This window comes from Phalacrocorax carbo, chromosome 10 (assembly GCF_963921805.1).
Source record: "Phalacrocorax carbo chromosome 10, bPhaCar2.1, whole genome shotgun sequence".
In the NCBI taxonomy this organism is placed as follows: Eukaryota; Metazoa; Chordata; class Aves; order Suliformes; family Phalacrocoracidae; genus Phalacrocorax; species Phalacrocorax carbo.
Genome location: NC_087522.1, coordinates 12514961 through 12535207, shown reverse-complemented (window position 1 = coordinate 12535207; position 20247 = coordinate 12514961). Strand labels below are relative to the sequence as shown.

The following is a 20247-nucleotide window of genomic DNA, read 5'->3' as shown; positions in this document are numbered from 1 at the left end:
ACAGGAGCTGATACAGGACAGACGTGGCTACAGGCATGGTGTGTACACAGGAACAGTAATTAGTAACCCATCACTTCCTTGAGGACAGGCATTGCTCTTTCACACCATTCTCATACTCGCACCACAGCTTTAGCAGACCAAAGAGAGAACAAGACAGCAGTCAATGATGATTAAACTCAGTAAGTTTTTGCAACGATTATTTCTAGTACCAAATATTCTACAGCTATGTTTTTAAAAACCACTGACCTCCCGTTTTCTTTAGAAAAAGAAAAGTTTCCCCTTGTGACTAAACTAAAGAGCTGAATGCTGACCAGCTGCCCCCAGTCACAGCTACTTCTGCTGTGCAGACACTGCACAACCCAACACCACTCTCACCTCTGCTTTACTGAAGAGCAAGTTCTAAGAAATCAACACCTTTTCATATATTTTTAAATGGTCACAATTATAATAACTTCCACCATGAACACGTCTAGTCTTGATATTTAACATTCAATACTTATTTTTAAATTATGTTGTATTTTTCATTTCTTACCACTGACTAGTTTTGGACAGCTGGTTCAATTTAAAAACGACTGCTATGGTTTTTTCTGGTTTTTCACTTTTTTTTTCCCCCTTCCTGAAGACAGATGCAAATAGGTCTCAGGTCTTCGCAGCACTTGGCAGCATCCCCAGCAAGGCAACCATCTCTCCTGTGCCTTCCTTTTCTTTTTTTAAAGTTAAAGTTTCAGACATGAAGCACAGGTAGCATTTACTAAGTACTACACTGAATGGTATAAAATTAAAATCAAGCATTGGTCCCTTTAAGTTATCTTTCAAAACAGAAATTCCTAATAAAGAACAAGCTGACATCAGGATTACAAAACAATCTCTTCAAAATACTGAGTATTGTGGAGGTAACCACAACTTCAGCTTTTCAACTCAGTTTTGCTGATGTCCCTTCTGCTTTAAATGTCAACTCTGAAGAGATATTCAAAGTATTACTTCATACAGCCAGTGCAAACATGTGTCTTGCAATCCTGGGCACTACCTGAAGATTAGCCTGGGGACAAGAGAGGGTAATAACCCACCTCTCTGCTTGTTATTAAAAAAAGGGGAAAAAAAAACAAACACAAAAAACCACTTGCTTACAAATACAGCTTTCCTAAGCCAGCTCGGCCAAGCAAATACACTGTTGCCCTTCCCTTATTCTTTATCTCTTGCTAAGATTTAACACAATTTAATCCTTTAAATTAAACAATTCCTACTCAGTCCTCTTCACCAGAAATCCCAAGTTGCTCTCCAACGCCACAGGTAACTATAGGGGGTCCCTGCACAGCAGTGTTTAGAACAGTCACTAATCAGCAGCACCTGGAATCAAACACAGGCTGAAATTTAATTATTTTTTTTTTTCAACAATCAGACAGGATATACAGGTTTATCAGAGCACTCGGAATTTTTGCAGTGCACAGCAGCAACCTGTAGCACAGTACATGCTTGGGCCACCACCTTGGTTATCTGAACTCTGGACAATAACTTCCTAGAAATATTAAAGTTGTGTAAATTTCTCAGGCGTTCGTGAAAGAATAAGATTCAGTAATAACTACAAATTATAAAAAGTAATAATTACAAAAAAGACTGATATGTTAATATTTTAGTAAGATAACCAATACCATTTGGGCCACACTGAATTTTATACTGGCAAAAGAGAAACGGTACTAGACAGAGTGTTCTGCCGAGCGGGAGAGGTTACAGGCATTTAGTACGTTACTTTTACCAAGTAATCAACAATCTCAGATTAATCCACTGAGTGGCTTCAACTCGGGTCTTGGTGAAGCCGGTAAACTCTCTCCCTGGGGCAGGGCAGGGCCGTTTTGAAATAAACTGCTGCTGCGCCGCTCCCACTCCCTGAGGAGAGGAACGCTTTCCTCCCGAGCCTGGCTGCCGCACGCAACAGTTGGGTTTCCCTTTCCTTACAGTTCCAGGTTCGGCTCCGGCCTCCCCGGCCCCGCGCCCGCGGCCCCGCGGGCAGGAGCCGTCTCCCATCGCCGCTCCCGGCCGTCCGGCCGGGGCCGGAGCCGCTTGGGGGAGCGCTGCCGCCCGCGAAGCCCCAGCTTCCCGCAGCGCCCCGGGACCGGCCCGCCCAGCCGAGGCAGCTCCTCCGACCCCCGGCCGGCCCGGGGGGGGGGGTGCCCGGCCCCGCCTGCGCCGCGGGAGGGCTGGGAGCAGCCCCGAGAAGGGCAGAGCTCGGGCCCGGGAGCGGCTGCCGGCGCAGCGGCTCCGGCATTGGAGCAAAGCCACCCCCCCACCCCCCCCCCCCCAGCCCTGCCCGCCGCGGGAACGGGGCCCGGCCGGCAGCAGCCAGGCTCCGGGCGTCGCGACGGAGCCCGGCACCGCCCGCAGCGGCCCTTACCGCTCCGCGGCGGGTGCCTGCCTGCCCTCCGCTCCTCTGGGGTGAGGCCGCCGTCCCGCAGGGCTTGGCCCGTCCCCACCCTCGCCTTCCTCCTCCCCTTCCCCGAGAGCCGCCAACGGGCGCCCGCGGTGGGCTGCCTCCCCCAAGGGCAGGCCACCGCCCGCCCCCAAGCCGGGGACGGGACAGCCACCGCCGGCCCCGGGACAGGCCCTGCCCTAGCCCGGCCGGTCGGGGGCAGCCGCCCCCCGCCGAGCGGCGCGTCCCTCACCCGGGAGCGGCGCGTCTGGGCGCCGGCGGGCGGGGGCGGAACGGAGGGAAGAGTCTGCGGAAGAACAAGCACAACTGACGCAAACTCCCCGGCTCTGCCCCACCAGCGGCCCGTCCCAGGTATCGGGAACCCGCAGCTCTTACCAAGAGGCTTACTCATAGGTTGACGAACAAGTGATCCGCGACTCGTCCAAAAACAGTGTAGCCAGGCTCCACATGTTGTCCTACAATATGGTACCGAGACCAGTTCTTTCAGAGATCACCACATGCAAGAAAACATGACATGGTCAAAGACACCTTCAACAGATACAGTGATTTTCACTGGTGCCCTTACAGGCAATTAACTGGATTCCGTCTGCAGAAACCAGAATGTCACTCCTTCCTCTATCCAACCCAACAGCTCAAAGATAAGACAGAAAATTAATTACTGGTCAAATCCCTGAAAGGGATTCAGCAAGGACTACTCCACTAGCAATAGTTTAGGTGAACCAGTTGGCACCCTAGTATTCAAGTGCTTTGATCTATTTTAAACTGAAGGGAGTAAATAATCCATGAGAGCTCAGCAGGGATCATGCCTTAGGCCTTTTGACTGAAACCATCTAAAATCCATTAAAATCCTATTTTTCTGCTTAAATCCCTTCTTGGACATTGCCAAGGAGGTAATATGTATAAGTTGTTATAATACATTGTAACATGTATAAAGCTTCCACTCAAACCCATCCCAGAGCTAGGATTTGGGTTTCACAGGAAAAAAGGGCTCTGCCCCTGTCCTGGTTTCAGCCAGGACAGGGTTAATTTTCTTCATAGTAAATAGTCTGGGGCTGTGTTTTGGATTTGTACTAAAAACAGTGTTGATAATTTGGAGATGTTTTAGTTGTGGCTAAGTAGTGCCTACACTAGTCAAGGACTTTTGCAGCTTCCCTTGCTCTGCCAGGTGCACAAGAAGCCAGGAGGGGACACAGTTGGGACAGCTGACCCCAACTGACCCCAGGGATATCCCGCTCCATAAAGCGTCACGGTCAGCATATAAAGCTGGCAGAACAAGAAGGAAGGGGGGATGTCATGGCATTTGTCGTCCTCAGTAACCGTTACGCGTGGCAGAGCCCTGCTCTCCTGGAGATGGCTGAACACCTGCCTGCCCACGGGAAGTGCTGGATGGATTCCTTGTTTTGCTTTGCTTGCGCACGTGGCTTTTGCTTTACCTGTTAAACTGCTTTATCTCAACCCATGAGTTTATTTGCTTTTACTCTTCTGATTCTCTCCCCCATCCCACCAGGGTGGAGAGCAAGCGAGCAGCTGTGTGGGGCTTAGTCGCTGGCTGGGGCTAAACCATGACAGTCCTTTTTTGGTGCCCAACATAGGGCTCTGAGGGTTTGAGATAATGACAGATTTGATCGGAATGCGCTAGATCGCATTTATAGCTGTTACTGCGGTTCAGTTATTTATCAGGCAGCTTCCGTACTTGCCATGGGCTTGCTTGCCTTACTGTATAGTTGAGTCTAGAGCTCATTAGTGGCTGCTTTCACTGCATGCTGTACTGCTGTACTGCTTATCACCTTACGCTGCTGTGCCTGGGAACATTTTGATAACAGCAACGGCCATGCGCCTGGGCTGGCAGATGGCCACAGCATCGCTGCTGCTTCTGTGCTGCCGCACTGGACAGGCTGGAACTCCAGGGTGAACTCAAGTCAAAGGGACTGTGACCTGTGGGTGAGTCCATGTGGGAGCAGGCACCTCAAAGCATCTGTGGATAAGCCCATGCCAGAGCAGGTATATGTCGAAGTGTCTATGGCTGTGGTTATGCCTGTGCTGCAGCAGGTACACCTCTGAGGCATTTGTGGCCCAAGGATAAGTCCATGCTGCAGCAGCTACACCTTGAAGCATCAGTGGCTGGGCATGAGGTCATGCTGGAGCACCTCAAAGTGTGGGGCCATGGATAAGCCCACAACACAGCACATATGCCCCTGGAGGGACTGCAGCCATGAGCAAGGCCGTGTTGGAGCAGGTTCACTTCTGAAGGGACTGTGGCTGTGGGAAAGGCCACACTGGAGCAGGTACATCTCTGAAGGCATTGTGGCCCATGGAGAAGGCCACACTGGAAAAGGAGCACCTTAAAGCCACTGTGGCTGTGGATAAATCTATGCTGCAGCAGGTAACACCCCTGGAGAGGCTGTGGCTCCTGGGTAAGGCTCTACTTGGGAGCAGGTACAACCCTAAGGGACTGCCATCTGTGGATAAGTCAAAGCCAGAGCAGGGGCAAGAGGAGGAGTTAATTGCGATGTTAAACCCAATGGTCTGGTCCAAAGGGACTCTACCAAATCTACCAAAGGGTAGAGATTGTAATGGTTCCACCTTTAAACTGCTGTAACCCAGGATTTGGGTTGCATGTTATGGGAATTACTACAGCAGGAACCACCCTAAGCAATGGAGGACATGCCTTACAAGGAGCAGTGCAAGTGCAGCAGTGACCCGACCTGAGCTGGCTTTGGTGCCCAGTAACTCCAGTAACACTTTAAAGACATATTACAGTTGTGGTCCACAGACTAAGGGAATGATATTTGTGTATTATATCAAAGGATGAGGCAGGGGCTGTTTGTTAATGAGGTTCTATTGGATAGTGTGAGACCTGGGCATGACGTTAATGGTATGGAATAAGGGGTGGATACTGTCCTGGTTTCAGCTGGGATAGAGTATTTTTTTTCATGGGTAGGTAGCCTGGGGCTATGTTTTGGATTTGTGCTAAAAACAGTGTTGATAATTTGGAGATGTTTTAGTTGTGGCTAAGCAGTGCCTACACTAGTCAAGGACTTTTGCAGCTTCCCTTGCTCTGCTGGGTGCACAAGAAGCCAGGAGGGGACACAGTTGGGACAGCTGACCCCAACTGACCCCAGGGATATTCCAATACAATGTCATGCTCAGCATATAAAGGTGGGGGAAGAAGAATGTGGGGGAACATTCGGACTGATGGCGTTTGTCTTCCCAAGTAACCGTTACGCGTGATAGAGCCCTGGTCTCCTGGAGATGGCTGAACACCTGCCTGCCCACGGGAAGTGGTGAATGAATTCCTTGTTTTGCTTTGCTTGCGCACGTGGCTTCTGCTTTACCTGTTAAACTGTCTTTATCTCAACCCATGAGTTTATTCACTTTTATTCTTCTGATTCTCTCCCCCATCCCAACTGGGGAGGGGAGTGAGCAAGCAGCTGGGTGGGGCTAAGCTGCTGACTGGGGCTAAACCACAACATACCCCAAGTGACAGTAAGCACAACAGTGAGCTCTGTAGTCACAGTAAGCTACTGAATCACCTGCAGGTATAGGTACTCAGGGTTTTCATCAGGTGTTGGAATATTAGGGCTCTGGCAGCATAAATACTCCTAGTCCTCTGATTTGGGGTGAGGGAGGTGATTCAGCAGCATTGAGTCCTTCCTACAAGTTAAAATTTGAACCTGAGAGCAGAACTAGACTTAGAGGTGAATAAATTTTCATCATTATCAAGAAATCACATTATACATGGTATTTTTCTCAGGGGCAGAATACAGGTAATATTGGCTTTGGTGCCCTGACTTAACTAAAATTGGAATAATTTTTTCTCTGTAACTAAATTCCCTTCCCCAGGTGAGTATGAGCAGCTCAGAAGGCACAGGAGAGAGAAGTCATGATTGAACATATCTCCCAGGGTGAAATAAGGCATGACCTTCAACTGCAATCCTTCTTACTACAACTGCAATGCTCTGTCATGTTTTTTGCTTACATTTAGTAAGAGGCTGGCTCATGCTACAGCTTTTACTCCTCATTGGAGACCCCAATAACACTGCTCGCTTTTTGCCTCACTACTGTTTCTGCTGAATGTCCAAATACAGCAGGTGGTCAGCATCCATTTACCAGTGCATGAGCATATTTCCTCTCAGTACCCCTCCTCCTTCCCACCTATCTCACCATTCACCACCTCCTCCCTTTCCAGTCCTTTTCTGGCTGGCACTGGGTGAAAGAAGCATCAGCTTTAGCCCATCTGTGACTGTCTAGGCCATCACAGCATCTGCGAGCTGCAGCCTGCCAGCCTGCCTGGGTTAGGCAAGGTGCCTGCCCGTCCCCACAGGGCAAGCCCAGCAGAGCTTCCCCAAACCTGCTGCCTGTGTGTGTGGACCCACAGAAGTCCTCCTCCTGCAATAGACCAAGTGTCTCGCTGGGGACACTGGCTGCACCAACTCACTGCATGCTTGAGGAAACGTGGCTAGAAATCAAGATGAATCTTTCTTATCTCTCCCCTCCTCCCCATGAGCTGCATACCTATTAGAGTATTTTTCTTCTGAAGGTTATAAACATAATTTGTTTTAAAAAATAATGAGAGATGAAAAAAGGTCACATGGCAATTTAGGAAGCTTGAAGTAAGTCCAAATGCAGTATGCTACAGAGAGCTCCACTCCGTCACCTGCCCAGTGGCATGATGTCCTAGGCAGCCCCACCTGCTATGTCTAGCTGTTAGCTTTTCTCCACCCTACTGAGTCATCAATAGGGCTGCTAACAGCATCATGGAAATGGAAGTGTACACAAAATACTGTGTATATTTTATCATCACACTAATTGCAAATATGGTATTAAAAGACACCAGTAGATATCAGTTTAGCCCAAAAAATGAACACATGCTAGATTTATGAGCTCACCTATGAGCTGAATTCTTTTTCACGTGATTTTGTATATAACACTGACAAAAAGTTAAATAATTAAATATAACTCCTCTCCAGTTTTTTTAAGTGAGCCAAAATAATCTCTTCCCCTCTTGTCCTTTTACCCTTCATAATCAGATACTGTTCTGCTAGGTTGTTACTGCTAAAGAACTTGGATAAAAAGTTTCCTAGGAAGTAAAATGAGTTAAACAAATATAAGTGTACACGTTTGTCAAAACAACCAGTATATGGAATGCACAGGTTTTTCTTATGTTTCTCCTTAATTAAATAATACTGATATGAAGATCGGTATTTAGTCTGGGTATTGAATCTCTTTAATTATGGAATGATACAATTTCAAGTTTAGAAAATTATTGTCCCAAATCACTCAAGGGATTGTAGGGAAAAGTATCAGATGGTAAAGAGCTTTTTAATCAAAGAAAGAAAACCTATGTTCAGAGGACAAAGCTGGTAAAATAAAGATTAATATCTTATTTTTCTACGTCAATAGTTAAGTGATAAGCCAGTGGAACAAACTGACTACAGAAGTAAGAGATTCTACATCTTTTGATTACTTCTAGACAAACTTGGCTGACTTTCTGGAAAATACATATAGGACAAGCATAGATAAGACAAATCACATGTGTCTCCCACACTGTATAACGTGTCCAACTGCTGCGCTAATAATCCCATCTGGTTTGAGAAATAATGTATCAGTTAAAAACAAAAAAACACACACACACCCCAAAAAAACCCCCCCCCACACACAAAAAAACCCCACCCACAACACCACAAAACAGTCACACAACTTTGGCCAGACTTTGCTTCTTTAAAATTGACTTGCATTTTAACCAAAAATAAAATGCACATATTGTCAGTGCCACGAGTGTTAATCAATATGCTGTTTACAGGTCCAAGGTACAAATGAAGATGTTCTACTGCCTCTCCAGCTAACAGCAGCTAATCTTCAAGGAGATTTTTCTCTCTCTGACTAGCCAAGCAACCATGTGACATGAGCTTTGAGGTTCACACTTCAAGCCTCAAAGCTGAAAACAAGATACACATTCCACATTTCAGTGTAAAGTGCATGTTCACACTGCTGAGATGTCCTCAAAGCACTGGTAATACTTAGCTGCCATGAGCTGGGCACACAGTTTGCCCGGAAAAGATTCAGTTACTTAAGCAGCTCCTTCATAGTTGATGGGAGCATGAAAACAGGAATTTTGGCTCTCTGAGAAGACCCTCCCTGTTGGGGGTGTTAGCTGCACTTAGACACTGCAGCACTAAGGGGAGAGAAGGTATGAGCCTCTCTGAGGCTGCCTGCTGACAAACAGGAAAAACGTTAGCCACAGTATTAGCCACAGTAGCAAACTCACTCATCCTTTGTGAGGCACTATGGCTTCACAAAGCTGGTATTTACATACTTACACTCGATTTGCATATCCCTACTAAAGTATCAACAGCACCCTCATTGGCACGCAGTAGAGTAATTACAGCTATCCTGGCTGTGGTTCTGAATGCAGAACACTCATGGAGGAATAGAGAGTCCCCTTAACTAATTCTATCAGGTTTTATACAATGGTTTTAATGGTTGGCACTCTGGGTGTTTTTTGATCAGGAAGGAAAAAGATAGTGTCATTGACTTTTGGTTTTAAATATGTTCTCATTTAGGTTCGATCTACAGCTTAGAGCTTTGATAAAACAAAGACTGGGACACCATATTAGTTGATTTGGTAAACATTAAAAAAAATATTAAAAATCTGCCAAATGCTTCATGGGTCAAGGTAGTGAAGGATAGGCAAGCACTATATTTTGAAGGAATAATGTTACCATGTAATAATTCTGTCTACTCTAGGTTAATTCAATTAACTTTAGTGCAGGATAAATTAATTTCAACTTCTACATGGTCCTCTGCAAGCCAGGGCAGAGGAACAATAGCTAAAGGAACGACTTGAGCCTCAAGCTTTTGTTGAGCTCAGGGATTAGGGTTTCACCAGCTTCCAAACACACTCTATAGTAACTTCAGCACTTTCTGATTGTACTGTGCAGACAGCTTCAGTTTTATTCTCTTAAGCTACTTTTAACAGTGAGTGAACACAAAAAAGTCTGCAATAATTAAAACTAAGTACTGCCATAATATACTTCCTGTCATGTACTACTACAGAAGTACTAATCACAAAATATTTCAGAGCTAACAATGAAATAATTAACAGCTTGTAGAGGCAGACCTAGATAACACTGCTGTATGGTTTCTGCTTGGGTGAGCACTAGCCCTGTTCAATATAAACAGCTATACTGATACGCATTTATCAGAGAGTCTGACATTATAGGTGCCAAATTCATTTGAAAACACGGTGCAGTTTGCTTGCATGAAGAAGAGCAGAGCCTGGGTTTCGAGGCTGCCAGTAAGTGGGTTACCTTGAATGCTGGTTTCCAAGCACTTGGCTTTTAAAAAAAAAGCTGTGGTAAGGCACTTTGCAATGTTGATTTGGGAGTTAATAACTTCAACTTTAATTATCCCCAAATAAATTCTGTGTGTGACGGGGGGGGGGGGAAGAGAGAACAGAGAGCCCAGAAACACACCCTCTCTTTTAGAAACTACTTTGTGAAGATAAATACCTCGTGACTGACAGTATCATTGCTTTGGTTCACATATCAAAACAAAACTATTGCTCCACACCAATATGGAACTGTTAGGGAAAAAGAAAATCCCACGCCACCAACAGAAGAAACTCTCATGATATATAAATAATTACTTCAAGTCAGCTCTCGGACACATGTTATCTTACATAAAACCATATTCTTTCTCAGTTCCCATTTTCTTCCAGTATCTTTTACACTTCCCCTTGTGATCCCGCCCCCTGGCCCCACGTGCTGGAAACTGATGGGATGAAAAGGGTGAACCCTCCAAAAGTTTTGAGCTTTTAAACTGCTTGCAGATCTCTTCACCCCACACGCCCCCTTCACAGCTGCCACTCAGGCACTTCTGCCTGTTGCTTTCTGGTGAAGCAGGTTTAAGGCTGAGCTTTTCCTGGCTGCTGCTGTTGTCTCTTTTGAGGCTGCAGCTGCCCATTTACTGCCATCTTGGCAGGTAAGGAAGTCATTACCCTAGAGCCTATCCCTGTGCCAGGCAGTTTCACAGAGGTGGGCTTCCCTGTCTCCATAGAGTGGGGTCAGAGACTGCCTCCTTCCCAGGGAGGCCAACTCTTATTTTAAGGTATCGCAACAACTCCTCCATCTGCCATCCTCTTGCCATCCTCTTTCCCAAGCATGCACCCTTCTTACTGTACATGCCTTGCTCAGCATGACCATTAAGGAAAAAAAGGCATTTCTTTCATCCGCAAGTTGGTAATGTGTGGAGTAACATGCTTGCGGAAGATTGGAATATTAATGGCTTTATTACATGAAACAGAAGTAGCACACCAAGCCTGAAACTGCAAACAACCCCAAGGATTGCAACTGGCTGACGGAATTGCTAAATTAATCCAAACCTAAACATTAATACTTTACTGTCCTTCTTTTAGTATGGCTTCCTTCTTAATTACTAACTCCCTTAGTGTTATTTGATCATCATAACAGCTAATAACAGCCACCAGATTGCAAAACACTATTTCACACTACAGCAAAACATTTAGGTATGTAAATTGTATCATCTCCCCTAGAGAGCGACACAGCAGTGCGGTGTCAAAAGAGGTAATGATAGATTTATTTTTCCCAGAACACTTGTCACTTCGTGTAAAGAATTACAAGGAGAATAACCATTCACTGTCAGTAATGGTTCTCCCAGTATAAACAACCAAAAAGAAATGGTTATGATAGAAAAGCTTCACACTTAAAAATGCAGATGTCCTGATTAAGTCATCTATTATTTGATGGATTCTCTAATAATGCCATCAGAAATAGAGAGAAAAATGATTCCTCAACCATTTACCCTTCAAATTCATCTTCCTACATCCTTGACAGGGTACAGGAAGGATGTAATTTTAAAAATAAAGCTGCCTGATTATTTTTTCCTATAGACAGAACTGAAGCATGATTTCAACTGCTGTGATGTCATTGCTGAACAAAGTCGTGCAAAAATCCCATCTTCTCACCCTTGCTCCAGAATAATGCCTGATCTACTGTTTGGCCAAGCTGTGGTACAGCCTTGGCTGTAATTCAGCTTTGCTGGCTCTTGTTGTATCTGACCACTGAAACCAGTCATCTAAATCTTACATCCAAGCTTTCTGCTGTTTTACTTAAGGCAACAGCCAGACTTATTTTAATGAACTGCTTTGATCCAACTCTGTGGATCTAAAGGGTGAGGAATGACACAGTAGTCTCTTGTGCATAATTCTGACATAATAATCTTTCACACAGCTGTCATCTGGACACCAGAATTATTACAACCTAGTTGGGATATAGGCAGGAAATACAGAAAAATATATAGAGGTTAAGACCTTATAGCTAAAAATTCATAGTTACCCAATGAGGCTTTCCTTAAGGCCTCAAATATCCACTTCTCTGAAACCCTGTTCCCAGCATCACTCACACACATTATGTGCAAAGCTGGATGCCAATAAGTATTTGTGTTCTTATGCCCCTCTCACTTCACACTACAAACATTTGAACTTAGCAGTAGTAACGCTTGTTGCAGTTCTGGCAATTTTTAAGTTACTGCTATTGAATTCTGTCTAGGTTTATGATCTCTAGTTGTTATAACTTTTGTTATGTGATTTAAGAATAGCTTTGACATAATGTTTAATATTTCAGTTCCCCACCTCTGGCAGGACTGCCTCCATTAAAGGCGCTCTAGTTAATCTCTCAAGTCCACATGATGGCCAACAGTCTCAGCTGGGAAGGTGTCAGTTCCTGTTCCAGAAACTGAGATATAACATATCATACCTTGTCCCTTGACATTGCTTATCTGCAGAAAGCAGCAAACCAGGAAGCTTACCATCTGGGGACAAAATCAGCACAAATGTCATAGCTACATAGCTAAAACAGCAATAGCAATGTGAAGGTTAACACCCATTTACCAAAACGATGACTAATTATGGTGAAACACAAGCTCATCATCCATTGCTACAGATTAAGAAAGCACTTCACCAAATTTGCTGGCAGTCTTCAGTGGCTTGTTATACATGGATGCCAAATATTCAGGACACTCCTCAGCTGAAATGAATCCTCTGTCTTTTCAGATTTGTCCTTCGTGACAGGCAAGGCAATCAGTAAACAACTGAATATCCTCACAGACAAACACTAGCAATAAAAATAAGTGAACTAGAAATCCTCACATGGTAGTTGAAAGCACTTTAGGATTTTGAGAACTGGCTGATCTGCTGTACACATAAGTTCTGTGAGACTTGACCGTATGGGCAGCTCCTCCTGAATTTGCCCTGCAGCAAATCACATGATCTGTGCCACAACCAGAATGGAATCTACAGTAACTAAAAATAAACTGCTTCTCCACAGATTCATGGCTCAGTTTAGTCCAGCTCATAAATAACTTTTCAGCATTGGTCATCACACAGAGATCCTTGTGATTATTACAATGTGCACAACCTCATTAATTGTCATACTGGTGGGCACTGTTGGTACCTTCAAATACTTGTAACAATTGGTTTTGGTCTCAGGTGTTTGTTTAGTACATCATGGGTTGTCTTACCAGCTTACATTACGCACATTTGTATATCTCAGCAGTAGAACCATCTGACCCAGCTGCTTTGCCACTTGCTTGATAGCTTTCAGTACTTCAGAGGTACCTGTCAATATCAGGTGACAAATCTATTACCAGAAGCTGCTTATGCCTCTGTAGTACTAACTCTGGTATACATGAATGGTGGGAAAGCTTATGAATCAGCCCCCTTTCTGGTATTTCCGCATGACCAATAAACAAGAATATCTACCCTAAAGCTGGAAATGCCTTTGCTTACCTGCAGGATAGAGTTATCAGCACAACTATCATTGAAGTTTCTTTAATCAACATGTGGTTGACACAACTTTATTTGTACAGCAATTTTTATTCATTAAATCAAATCTAAATTACAGTCTTCTTTTAAACATAAAATTGCTTCTAACTGAGTTCAAATTAGATTTTAAGTCAGATCAACTTATTTGAGGCTTTTTCCTATTAGAATCATATCTTCAAGCTAACAGCAAAAACTTTACCATCGTAACCATCTCCGTTTCACTTTTTACATGCTTGTTTTTGGAAACATTTACCGTAAGCTTGCCTGATTTTAAATTTTAGAAGACCAGGCAGTGGGCTATCTCTAAAGGACTTTTACAAGACAGGCCTGTTGATCTCTGTGATCTCTGTGTGAGGAGGGAAATCATCTCATTCAGCAAGCATAATATTTTGACAGACATTGGGGGTTTTAAAGCCTTCCCTATAAACAAATCCTCATTGGTTTTGGAAGGACTCTTCAGTCACTAAAGAATGTCTTAAAAGTTGTCACTTGTGTTCTACCAAGAAAGAATCAAACAAGTATGGGCCAATAAAGAGTACAGATATCTTAATTTCAAATTAAAAAAAATATTTGCACAAGTTGCTTATGCCTCTAATAAGAATATTTTTCCTTTCATTCGTAAAGCACGTAAATTTCTAAAATTATTTTATTTTTATTATTATTATTGGCATGAAGCAATTATGCTGCTTTGACAGATGTTTCTCCAAATTATTTCCGATTTGTTCCCAGATGAACATATTCTAGGTCATTGATTTAAACTTAATTAAGAAGAAAACCGCAAATAATTTTATGTTTCATAGTTTTACAAGTAGTAACAAGAGATTCATATCCTAGCAAAAGAAATTCAGCTTCCTCAAAAGCAAGGGAACCAAACAAACTCAGGTAACATCAATTACAAAATCAGCATCCAAGAAGAGAGATGGTTTGCACTGAGCTACAAATATGTACTACTTTACATACTGCACAACTAAGCAATTTTGTCACACAACAAATATCATGAACTTTAAATACTTGTCTCAAGGATTCAGACATAACATGACTTGTCCATAAGATGGCATGCATACACTGTGTCCAGAAGGAGCTGACACAGCAAAATGCTTTGCAACGTCTATGGGACAAAAGAGCTTCAAGGAATTTTCCTTATTCATTTCATTATCCTTTAGACAAGCACAGAATAAAATCTGCCTGCAATTATTTTCCTGATTTGCTTATATAATCTACAAATCTGCTTGCCTCAGAGGTAACCAGAGACTTCAGTTCACATGGAAAACAGAAAATGTCTGTCATCCAAGGGAACCAGTTCTTCCTCTTTGAGATTTCAGGTGACTGTTACCAAGTTAAGTCATACACAAGAGACAAAGGCATTGTAGGGGGAAGGATTATAACTTTATCAAATGTCTGGTTTTACCAGAGTCTATCTCACTGCCTAGGACAAGCAGGCAAGAGTGGGAAGAGAAAGAGAAAGGATTCTGAAAGAACTGACCAAACCCCCCAAAAATCAGAATGAAGACAGCAATACTTCATAGGAAGATAAAAAGCTAAGAACAGTCTAGAAGAATTTATCCCTACGTAGCTGTCAAAAAAGCATCAAACTCTCAGAGTTCTCAGAAGGTCTGTTCAGATTAAAATAAAAAATACAACTACACAAACACACACCCCTGCATCCTGCCACTGATGCTGCCAGAAATAGAAACATTAAATGAATACAACTGACCCATCTGTCCCCTTTGGCTCTCATAGTTATATTGGTCTATACTTTTTGAGATAAAGTTTGCACAGAGGTAATATTCTTCCATTAGACTCACCTATGAAGCTCATTTTTCAAGTCTACATGCTCATCTCCAGATGAGGTCCTATGTGCCTTAAAGTCAGTTTATGTTTGTGTCAGTTAGCCTAATAAAAGGACCACTCCGCAAACTTGACCTTGTTTCCATCTGTCATAACCTTAGCATTACTATTACTATACAAACAGCATTGCACTTTTTTTTTGTTTTTTTAAAATGAAACCACTACAGTGTAGGACAGTTTCCAAGCCACAACTAAGGCTGAAATGATCATAGGCATATAACTGTGTCCTTTTGAAACCCGACTGAAGAGCCAAAAGGACGTGGAGCTGTCTGGGCTCTAGAACAAAGCAGTGTTTCCCAGCTAAGCTCAGAAAAGCTGGCACCAATAAGTGTTCCAACAGATACATTTACCAAGTTGCCAAAGTCTTGCAGGTTTGCTGTTACTACAACGTAAATATTTTCCACTTTTTTCGTACAGTGATCAATAATAATCAATGCCCCCTCATCATCCACCCTCCAGCCTTCCTCGGTTTATTGATGTTTATACACATCTTTAACAAAATTAAAAGCAACTGAAAAGCCAGGATTCTGAAATTAGTAACGCAATTCTTTCATTTCTGCAAAGTGGCTAAAAGTCCTTTTGTTGTCACACAAGTAATGAACATATCCCACTCAATTACACGCATATTTGCAGAGTACTTTTAAACTCAAGGCAATTGTACCCAAAATGAAGCCTGAAAACAGGAGCACAGGGCTATTCTGAAAAAAGAATTCAGAAGAGGATACTTCTTCGATTCCAAATGACCTGAGCTTAATTTAAGTATGTTCATGAATAAACTCTCTATTTGGCATTCTCCTCAGCAGTTTTCACTTCAACACACTCAAATACCTTAGGCCCATAAATCCCTAAGACACATGAAATGCTGTTCCAAAGAGTGGCATTAATTTTCTGATTATAAAGTCCTGATGTCCAAGTTCATCCAAACCCTAATTTTATTGAAGATATTTTTGAAGTTAGAAATAGTGAACCTGCTAGCTACACATTCAGTATGAAACACTGTTATTGTACAGTATGTGAAAACAACAGGCACCCATCCTTTACTCTTCCTGCCGCAACTGATTCCACCACCCACAACTAATGCAGCTATCCAAGTCCTTCAGTGAAGCATGGCACTGTACAGCCACACTTTTACAGCAAAAAGGCCCTGGTGATTCCAATTCAGCAAAAGTCCTACAATGTCAATTTTCCCCCCCTTCAGATAGACATTGTTGTCATTGCAAACTGGCATTAGCCTAAACAAGACTGCTGGAGAGGTTTTCCTACCCTACTGCTTTCAAGCAGCACAAAGAAAACTAGCCTAATTAATTATTAATTATCATTCATGGCTCTTTAGAAAATTGAAATGTATTTGATTTCTCTGCTATAGGCAAACTTTCAAGGGAGTAAGAAATTTGTGCAAAAACGGGCAGTTCTATTAAGTCTCAGAGACCAACAAGGGATTTGACATGTCACACATGAGATATTTTTGGCTATATAGATGTGAAGTGGCCAAAACCCACAGAATGATAGATGCAGCAATTACAACAGGTGTCAAAAGTACACCACCAGTCCCACAAGACAAGGTCCCTTTCTAATGCTGACATCACGTTTCTGTTCAGTCTTGATCATTTCACAGAAAAGAGCAAAGACTCGCCAGTGTATTGATGAATATACAGATTGGAGGGTTATTCTGTGTCAATACTGCTTCCTCCACCGGCTGCAGCTGAAGTTTCGAGAAAAAAACCCACTGGGCGATAAGACTGTTCAGAGTGAAAGCAGAAGGTTTCTGGTAACACCAACAAAGGCACCTCAGCTCAGGATGATGACACTCAGAAGTTACAATGGATAAACGTACGGTAGCTGTGAACTAGCTAATAGTGAGTGTGAAGCAGAAATGACACTGAGAAGAAATCTGTAGAGCTGTTAACCTTAAAATAGAACCTGTGAACGTGCCCAGCAGTGCTACAAGTAAAACAGATATGCACTAAAGGTACTTTTTTGACATTTAAACTAAAGAGACTGTGGAAACTTGGGGCTAAATTTCATCATACACAAGGTTAGGACTCTTTGTGACAGTGAAGTAGTATTATTGCTTAGAACTATCACTCCACTCCTCCAACTCCTACTTTGCACCCCAGTGCTTTATTCCAGCTAGTAAGTTTTCTTAAGCATATGTCAGGTCTGCTTACAGGTTTGGGGAAAACAGGAACAACTGAAAACCCCCAACAACAAGTACTCGGAAATAAGTAAGTTCTATGAGGGGACAGCTAATTGGTACAATAAAACACTGGTAGTCAGAATATCCAAGTTTAGTTTCCTACTTCCTTTACTGAATTGCTCTATAACAGAGCAAGTAATTTCACTGCACCGTACTACCACTGACAAAACAAGATTAATTGCCCTTACTCAGAGCACCCAAAAAGCTGACCTCCAGCAAATCACACGGGAAAGCCAAGTCCACAGTTGCAAGACAAGGTGAATCAATAAGAACATGGAAGTTCTGTTGCAGGCAATTATTACGGGACTGTGTTTTCAACAAATGTAATGGACAGTCCGTTATTTATTAGTGCGTTTCATGACAAACAAGAGAGGAAAAAGATCAATTTAAAAATCACACAGGTGCCAAGGTGGAAGTTACACCTTAAAAATAAAAATAAAAAAAACCCCAACCCAACCCACCCCCATGCCTCCCAACAACCTTATATCACACACACATATATATATATATAAAATATAATCTGCATTAATTATTCCAGTTCTAAAGTGGAAGCTACATGTCGGTGTAATGTCTCGTCTCCATTTCAAACACAGTTTTACACAGTGTGCAACAGAAAACCCCCATCAGAAAAATCTTTTACTCGGACACACAAAATTCTCTTTGGTGTTCCATCTTATTTGAAGTTATACTGCTCCATGAGGTTACTGGTGACTGTTGGCAACAATATCTGTATGCTGCCTATCCTGACAACTTGAAAAATATGATGAAAATTTGCTCTAGCAAACCAGGCATTTTATTTTCTCTTCTATAAATCAGTATGCGTGGACCTATAACTGTATAGGATACTATTAACACATTCTCTATTCATTTATTTCTGAGTTGGAATATGCCTACTTTGTTCCAGAATGCCCAAACCGTTCAATATTCAGCCATTCTTGATTAGTTCAGACACTGGGTTTGGACACCCAGAGGAAAGGCAGAAATGTCAGTTACAAGAGCAGACTGGAAGAGCAATGTTAAATCAATGTGAAATCAGCATCTGATTTCCCCATGTAAAGAAATAATGGCAGTGCTACATATTTTTTAATTAAAAGTGAGCCTGTCGGTATTTTTCAGATTAGTTATGAATACGAAAATTCCTAAGAAAATTGAATTAAAACAGACATATTGGCGAAACTCCTGCAGACACATCTAAGTTCTCAGTATCCTACCATGAGCATTCTAAGAAACTACAGCATATCTTTTTATTATAGTAATCAACTTACAGATTCTGCATGCAAGACAGAGCAAAATCATGTATGGATTCCAAGCCTATTCCCACAGAACATCTTTTGTGGTACTATATAATAAAGTGTGGTTTTAGGTCAGTCTTTATTACATATTTAATTGTTAGTTGTTGTTGGGGGTAATGGAGTGGGTCCTATTCAATGTGAATGAATTGGTTATGGTGGAGAAAAATTTAAAAAGTGAAGTGTCTTTTAAACTAAATTAGTAGGAATAGTAGGTCTTGTTCGTCTGCCAGGTCTTGTTGCTACAGCATGGAAAGTTTCAGGCTTTTGGTTTATTCCAATTTGATAGCCTGAATGCAAGAACTCAGGATATTTGGAATTATTATTTCAGAAATTGCACAAGATATATTCTTTGGGGATTACCATCAAGAATCTCCAGACAGTTTGTACACATCCAGCTCAATTACAGACATCTCTGAAAGTGGTAAAGTTACAAAGGTTTCAGACTCGACTCTAGAAATGGTCAAAGAGACAGGCTGATTACAGTGTATCAGGAAACAACGTGCAACTGCAGCTGGTAGTGCAACACCCCTCTGATGGTCAGCTATTATATTAGGGGTCACGAATACAGGACAAAAAGGGAAATTCAGTATAGATATTATGAAATTATTACTTTCCACTCCATACCAGAAATTAATTTTAGTAGTCCTAACAGCATACTGAGACTTTCAAAGGAAGCAGTCATCTTTCAATGCTGCAAGCCTCAGTTTAAAAAAAAATATATCACAGGGAAAAAAAGGCATACACATTCACAGATCTAATAATAGACATGACTTTACTCCAAAGACTTTTACTAATTTCCCAAATTCAGACTAATGAGACTAAGGCAGATTTTGAGATGCCCACCAAACCAAGTTCTACCACATTCAGGATTTTACAGGATTAGTCTGTCAGAAGGGAGCAATGTTGTAGAGTAAGAGACAGCTAGCATGGATTGGGAAGAATCTGTTCACCTGGTGTCATTTACTTCCCCCATGCTATATGTAGAAAATGGATGCAGATATGAAATATTACATACATTCAAATATTTTTCCTTTTTTTAAAGAAGTACTTACCAGTTTTGTGTTAGAGCAGGAGGGGCTGAATTTACTTATTAATAAATACAGTGCTATGTTAACAGGCTGCTGCTGGACTATTTTAATTTGGTAGCAAAAGCCTTATGTTGAGGCTAGAATTTATAGTGCCCTAGTGTTAAACATTTAAGCTGCCATATCATCCTTCTGGAAATGAGGCTGTGTGTTCAACCATACATTATTATTCTGGGAACCATTGACCTGAAAAGAAAGAAAAAAACCTGCCTGTCTTTGCTTCAGTACAAGCACACTAGATGTTTTTAGTTACGATTATCTGAAGCACTTACAAAATCTCAGTGCTACTCAAAAAACTCTCTTCAGCAAGAGCTGCATTCAATTCTCAATTATACAGCAAAACCTGGATGGGTAAAAACAACCCTGCCAGGACTGTAACTGACAACACTTTAGTTGCAATTCTGCTCTTTCAGCAGCTATTTCAAAGCAAACTTGGAAATACAAATGATTCATTCAAAACTGCAGGATGTATTAGTTAAAGCTGCCCTATTTGGGTTTCCAGGATAATGCAAATAGGCTTCACAGGTAACAATTAGAAATTATCACACAATCTTTTT

At 42.3% G+C, this 20247-nt stretch overlaps 1 protein-coding gene across 3 annotated transcripts in view; it reads right to left on the bottom strand.

The window, feature by feature from the left end:
• LITAF (lipopolysaccharide induced TNF factor) overlaps positions 1-20247 on the bottom strand; it is a 65073-nt gene that overhangs the window by 13773 nt on the left and 31053 nt on the right. Inside the window, exons 1-2 of one of the 3 annotated variants that reach the window (XM_064461930.1) lie at positions 2390-2487; positions 1245-1347 (exon numbers count right to left, since the gene is read on the bottom strand). The exons of 1 other annotated variant lie outside the window; for it this stretch is intronic. The gene's annotated coding sequence lies outside the window, so the exon portion shown is untranslated. Of the gene's footprint in view, positions 1-1244; positions 1348-2389; positions 2512-20247 lie in introns of those variants that run through there. One more of the 3 variants, XM_064461928.1, reaches the window with a different exon arrangement.